The sequence below is a fragment of the Leptonychotes weddellii genome, chromosome 10 (assembly GCF_054177405.1).
Source record: "Leptonychotes weddellii isolate Sample4059 chromosome 10, ASM5417740v2, whole genome shotgun sequence".
NCBI classification, from domain to species: Eukaryota; Metazoa; Chordata; class Mammalia; order Carnivora; family Phocidae; genus Leptonychotes; species Leptonychotes weddellii.
In genome coordinates, this window is record NC_138378.1 from 61,306,991 (window position 1) to 61,314,576 (window position 7,586).

Below are 7,586 nucleotides of genomic sequence, written 5' to 3' on the forward strand. Positions count from 1 at the left end.
TGTCCATAACTATTCATGGGAGTTAACATTATAAAAAAACAATAACAGCAAAACCCAACAACAGCACCAGAGGTTCATTGCTGAATTATATAAATGAAAACACAATAATATAGTTAACAAATTCATATTTGCTTAACTTTTTTCAGGAACTGTGAAGACATTGGTATTGCCTCAGATATTGTTCCTGATGAGCAGAGATTGGCAAAAGTTTCCTGGAAAGGACCATATAGTGAATGTTTTATATTTTCTAGTCATATATGGTCACTGTCATATATTCTTCTTTGTCTTTTTTTTTAAGCCCTTTAATAATGTTTAAAAAACATTCTTAACTTGAAGGCCATAAAAATACGAGCCTTGAAATAGATTTGACTCCCAAGATGTGGTTTGCTAACCCTTGCTGATTACCATGGTCAACTGCAGAGCATGTATATTAAAGTGTTTTATTCCTCTAAGTATGTATGATAGCCAGCCTCCAAGATGGTCCCAATGATCTCTGGCCTTTCAGGTATTTACACCTTTATGTGGCCCCTTCCCTTTGAGTATGGACTGGGCTTGGTGACTCACTTGTAATTAATAAATAAAGCAATAATGACAGTATGTGACAAGGATATTAGGCCATATAAAGCAGTATGGTTTTGCTTTCTATCTCTTAGACCACATGCCCTGGGGGAAGCCAGCTGCCAAATCTTGAGCAATCATATGGAGAGGCCCCCATGTAGCAAGGAACTCAAGTTTCCAGTCATAGCAGATCCAGTGAACTTAAAATCAGAACCTCCACACCCAAACTCAAATGATTGCAGCCTTGACTATCATCCCGATTGCAGTTTTATGGAAGATCTAAACCAGAACCAGCCAGGTAAGTTGCTTCCAGATTCTTAATTCACAGAAATTGTATGACATTAAATATTCATGGCTATGTTTTGGCATAAGTGGCTGTGAAGCAATAGGTAACTAATAAGAAATAATTCTACTATGTTATTTTGTAAAAGTTTAACCTGGTTATCATAGAACTGCAGATGACTTTATCCTTAGCTAGTAGTCAAGGTTCTCCAGAGCAATAGAACTATATATATATATATATAGAGAGAGAGAGAGAGAGAGAGAGACTTATTTTAAGGAATTGGCTCGCACAATTAAGGAGACTTGGTGAGTCCAAAATCTAATGGAGGAGGCCAGCAGGCTAAAGACTGGGGCAAGAGTTGCAGTTTTAATCCAAAGACAGTGGGCAGAATTTCCTCTCCCTCAGGGGAGGCCAGAGTTTTGTTCTATTCAAGGCTTCAGTTGACTGGATTCCTTTAGAGGCTCATCCACATTATGGTGGGCAATCTGCTTTATTCAAAGTCTATGAATTTAAAAGTTAGTCTCATCCAAAAACCTCCTACAGAAACATGTAGAATAATGTTTGACCAAATATCTGGGCACTGTGACCCAAGCTATTTGACACATAAAATTAACCATCACAGCTAAGGATAGCTAAAATGATTAGCTTAAATTTGAATTCATCCAGTATTAATGAGTAATTCAGTTTCCTTATATTAATATTAATAAGCATTAAGTAAGCAGATAAATGGTACAATCACACAACAAGGCAATGATTATGAAAATCAAAGAATAAGGTTGGAAACATCATGTTTTTCTTTTTTCTTTTTTTTTTTTTAAAGATTTTATTTATTTATTTGAGAGAGAGAGAATGAAAGACAGAGAGCATGAGAAGGAGGAAGGTCAGAGGGAGAAGCAGACTCCTTGCTGAGCAGGGAGCCCGATGTGGGACTTGATCCCGGGACTCCAGGATCATGACCTGAGCCGAAGGCAGTCGCTTAACCAACTGAGCCACCCAGGCGTCCATGTTTTTCTTAATATTTCAGGACACAGAGCTATAAGCTCCATGGAAATAAATATATAAAATATAAAAGCAACAACTTGGAGAAAAAAATTAAAAATTAATCCATCATTCAAATTTTTCAGAATAATTTCAGATAGTGTGATATTTAAGAAAAATATTTAGATATCTGGACTTTTCATCTGCATGTTATATAATACATAATAGGTTATCAACTTACAAATGAGTGAGTCACCCTAATATAAATAGACATTGTGATAGGCAGAATAATAGCTTCTCAAAGATGTCTAAATATTTATGCATAACCTGCAAATATGCCACCTTACATGGCAAAAGAGACGTTCCAGTTGTGACTAAATTAAGTTTTTGAGATCAGGAGACTAGTCTGAATTATCCTGGTGGGACCAAGGTAATCACAAAAGGCACTTGTAAGAGGAGGCAAGAGGGTCAAAGTCAGAACAGAAGATGTGACAATAGAAGCCGAGATGGGGGGGGGGAGAAAGAGAGAGTAATTTGAAAATGCTGTATTGCTCTGATTTTGAAAATGGAGGAAGAAGGTCACAAGCCAAACAACAAGGAGTATAGCCTGCCTCTAGAAACTGAAAAAGGCAAGAAAACAGATTTTTCCCTTGAGTGTGCAGAATGGACACAGCACATTGACACCTTGATTTTAGGACTTCTGACCTCCAGAACTGTAAGATAAATGTGTGTTGTTTTATGCCACTAAATTTGTGTAATTTATTATAGCAGCAATAGAAAAGTTATAAAGAAATAAATCCCTACTCATTTAGAAAGTAACGAGACTATAGTCATATTTAGAGAAATGACATTCAGTGAATTTCAAATTGCATTTAGTAACCATGGTAGACTGTAAGACTGAATGCAAGTTCCAGGAGGAAGGACAGATGTCATATATTTTGTTTACCATTGTATCCCCTGGGCATAGTACATAAATAACACATAGCAGATTTAAAAGAAATAGTTTTGAGAAGCATGCCCTAATAATAGATCTTTATGACACTCATTTCATATATCATATGTCTCTGTTTTAGTGACTCCTAAATTTATAAAGATTTATTCCCTCAGGCCAATAATATTACTTTTTCATGGAACCTTAACACCAGTTTTTTTTTCAGTAAATATTTGAAATAATTTAGTGTAATGCTCATGTTTGGCTTATTGCTTCTCTATTTATCAAAGTCTAACACTGATGTCTTATAGTATTTATATTATCATTACATGATATTAATCTACTGTATCTTGGCTGATTCTATTCTTCATAGTGCTATTTAACAGAATGATGTGAACAGATGTGAGCCAATTTTAAGGAACCAAAAGATAAAAAGGACCCACAACAAACATCTGTATGCATCAGACACAGCTGGAATAGAATTCCTAACCTCAAAATAACTTTCCAAAACAGTTTGAGGAATCAAAAGACAAAGGATAAAAGAAGTTACCAAATTATTGCTAAAAAGTAGTTACAAATCAGCCATTTTTTATAAATAATATTTTGACTTTAAATATATAACTTAGCCCCTAAGGGGAAAAACAGCATATTTATAGAAACCTTCCCACTAGCTAATTGAAATAGCAAATGTTTACCTTGGATCAACTTATGATGGTGCCACAGTTTAACAGATTAAGATTTACAGAATGTCACTAAGGGCACACAATGGTTGCAGCTGCACTGTTTTGGTGATCCAGGAAGTGTGCTTGGCTAAGCAAGCACTGCATCTGCATGCTTGATGTTAACACTCGGGTCTTTTATAACTCTAATAAAGTTGACAATTTATGCATAGACATGCCAGAATCTAGAGCCAAGCAAGACAAAATCACTGAGGTTGAGGGAATAAATTTAAACTGCCTGCCAGAAACATGTGCAGCTGTGTTAGGAACAGGAAGTAGATTCTACTGACACACCTGCTACAGATGCCTGGTTTGCAAGTATCTCTACCTCTTTCCTCCTGTAGACACATGCAGCACTTGGTTCGTTATGGCTTACCCATGACAGAGGATGAGATTCAGAGTCAAGATTGTGCCATTCGTTCAATTTATTCAAGAAGAGAAGTGGTCCCCTTGAAATTAAATTATCTTGTCCCCCAGGAAAAGTTGGATGTGTAGTGCATAATCTTTCTTTTTTTCAAGCCTACTTCAGAAAGCTGAACTTTACCTCTGGGTAGTCAGTCCAAACCTGGAGCTAATAGCCATTCTTACCTTTAAGTGTCTGCATCAGTCATTGCTAGTTCTGAAACTTCTGTCATGTGCTACCTTGTGAGAAATTAGTCTGTGTTATTGCACTGTTACGTTGTCCAAGAAAAAGCCCCAGTGTTTTAGTGTGAGAAATGCTAGAGTCCTTAATTGACGCTATCATGCTAGATCCAAGTAAGTCAGTCCAATCTCAGTAGTTACAAAATGTGATGGTGCAGGTGGAAATTTCTTTATCAGGAAAATGGCCTCTCCTTGTGACTTTATCTCTCTGTCTAAAATCAGGAAGGAGAAAAGACTGATATCGGTTAGCTTTCTCAAACTTCAATAGTTGTTGAGAGGTTGAGAGTTTGGAGCAAGAATAGGCGTGTATTAAGAAACAGAACTGAATTTTGTTCAAAATAAAATTTGAGCATTATGGATTTGATCACATTTTAATTTCTAATCACATGCCCTAATATGAGGCAACTATGCCAGAGAACAATATTGGGAGTAAAACAGGAAAACAATTTCCTATATTATTAAGATCAGAGTGGATCATTTCTTTTTTTTCTTTTTTTTTATTATTATGTTAATCACCATACATTACATCATCAGTTTTTGATGTAGTGTTCCATGATTCATTGTTTGAGTATAACACCCAGTGCTCCATGCAGAATGTGCCCTCTTTAATACCCATCACCAGGCCAACCCATCCCCCCACCCCCCTCCCCTCTAGAACCCTCAGTTTGTTTTTCAGAGTCCATCGTCTCTCATGGTTCGTCAGAGTGGATCATTTCTAAAGGCACTGTGTATTCAGACCTTAGCAAGGAAACCAGTCTGTTATTTTTTAAATGACCCAGGAGTTCTAATGATAAGCTGGTCTTAGAAAACAAAGAGAGGCAAGGCTTGGGGAAGGAAGCAAGCAAAACTCAGGTGTTTCCTGGGTCATGCAGTATGATTTGTGCCAAGGGCAACATGGTACAGAATCAGTAAAGGAGGTACATGAGGCTCTAATGAGGCCCAACATGTCAGCCAGTGCTTCAAATAAGCAACTTTACATAGAAAAATAAGTCTGAAAAATTGAAGGTATCCTGAGATTATATTTCTAAGGATTTCAGATACAGCTAGATGCAATGATTCCTATTATTGAAACTACTGTATCCATTCGTATTCATTCATAATAAAATTATCCTTATTTTATGTATGATGGATAAATGTATGATGTATGATGTATAAAACATCAATGTTTTATTCTCTATACATGATGAAACAACCTCCTGTAGAGCATTGTATTCTTCTTCTATAACCAATCACGTATTATTTTAATTAACTAAATTAACATCTCCATGACTTCTGAAAATTTGACAGGCATCGAATCAAATATACTAATACCCTAAATAGCCTAATGTTATATAAAATATTCAGTGGAACATATAAGTCATCCAAGGAACTAGCTGTTGTATTCTAGTGAAGAGCTGCCAGTCTAGCTAGAATGCAATATAGAAGGTCCCTCTGTTGATATCACTAATGTCTTCATGCTCTTTGTTTTTAGTCACTTCTATTCTGGTTGCTTGCTTTCAAAATTTAATAAATGTAGTTATTTGTCCAGGGAATAAAACATTTTAGACAATTCAAGGATTTATATTAAAGATGAAAAAATGTGGCTAAAGGATAATAAATATTAAAACTAATTTATAATGGATTATTTATTTATTTATTTATTTATTTTTCAAAGATTACGATGATGTCAAGTTTAATCTGCCAAATATACAAGTTGGACTTGTAGAGTATGTTTTGCCTGGGTGCTGCACAGTAAAACAGGTTTCTTGAAATGTTCAGTGGGGAGGGTTAAGAATGGGCCCTAGCGCTGGCCAGAAAGAGACCTGGGGGCATGGGCTTCCAGACGACAGCCCCTCTGAGTGAGCACCCAGGCAACACAGACCGGGCCGGTTGTTGTAAACTTGTCAGCAGCTGCCCCCCCACAAAATCAGCCCCTACCGTGCAACCTATGGGACACATCTTCTTACCCCACCTTCAAGGCACCCCCAACAAGAGTTCTGAATTCTAAAAACAGCAAAAACATTCGAATGGTTACATATGAGATGCTGTCCCGCATCTTTCGGTCTCAAAGATAGCAGCCCCCCCTTCCCTCCAGCCCTCCCCACCAACCGCCCAAACGATTTCTGTGCCAAGATGAAGAGGAGGCCCCAGGCTGCGGGGGCTCCTTGCCGTGAGGGGCTGCTGCGGCCGCGCCAGGACCGGGCAGGGAGACTCGGCAGAGGGGCTGGCGGCGCGGTCGGATCCCTGGTGCCTCCTCCCGCAGGCCGTGCTACTTATTCAGGGACAGCGACTGCATCCGTTTTCCCGACAAAGTCGCATCATCCTTTACTTTCCTCTCTTCTTTCTTCCTGGCAGCCTCTTCCCGCTGGTTCCGGATGATCGCCAGCCAGGCAAGCTCAGCTTTGGCTTGCTCTATCTTCCCAGCTAAATGCATTTTCATGTAACGCTCTTTTGCTTTCTGCTTCTCTCGATTTCTTCTCGTTCTCTCCTTGAAAGCTCCTCGGGCCCATCCAGGTACAGTTGTGTAACCTTTTTGGTTGTCTGTGCCACCCGATTAGGGTTCTCGATGTCGAGCCCCTCCATGCCTTTGCGCTTTTGCTTGTAATCGTCTTCTTCATCTTCACTCTCGTCTGAGTCTAGGGATTTCTTCTCCTTTTTGGGGTCACCTGCAGCCCCCTCTCCACCTTCTTCTCCTTGTTCCTCTTCTTCCCTGGCCTTCTTCTTCTCAGCCTGGAGCTATGCGTCGATCTCCTTAGGGCTTGTGTACTGCCTTGCCCGGCCTTTGTGGCCTCCTTTTCTCCCTCCTTTAGGCATCGCGGCTCCAGCAGCTGCGGCGGCGGCCACAATGGTTTATTAATACCACATTGTGGAGAGCTTCAACATCTTAGTGTTAATTTCCAGGTTTCAATGTAAAGTAAAATGTATACTCTGGTTTGATCCCTCTGAACATGCATTGCATATTTATAATTTTTTTTCTGTTTCGGAGAGAACAATCAAGCTAGAAAAATATGATTTTGAATTGGCTTGACTTTCATAAAAATTTTAAAAAATAATTTTCTGTGTAACTTATTCGAATTTGAATTTTACATGTTTGTAATACAGTCCAGTAATTAGGTAGATATAAAAATTATGTAAGACTTTTTTTATAACTTTTTTTATCAACAAGTATTAAATGAACTTGTCTTTCATTATGGCAATCAAGAAAACTTTCATTTCTATATATTTTAATTTATATCAGGCACTGTATGTTAACTAGTTTCTTGCTTTTATTCCATATTGCCCCATAAGTGCATCTTTTAACAAAAAAAATAGAAATTAGTTATTATAAAACCAAACACAGATATATGAGAATAAAGAAAGGAGATAGAAAAAGGAAATCAATATACACAAAATGTTTTACTAAATTCTAAGTGCAGTAAATATTAAAAATTTTAAAAGAATTTACAAAATTACATTATTAGATAACTACAAAAATATATTTTAAAATATATGTAAA

General features: G+C 37.6%; 1 pseudogene; it reads right to left on the reverse strand.

Moving 5' to 3' along the window:
* Positions 1-6,207: 6,207 nt before the first annotated feature.
* Positions 6,208-6,925, reverse strand: LOC102732628 (28 kDa heat- and acid-stable phosphoprotein pseudogene; annotated as a pseudogene).
* Between the last annotated feature and the right edge of the window lie 661 nt (positions 6,926-7,586).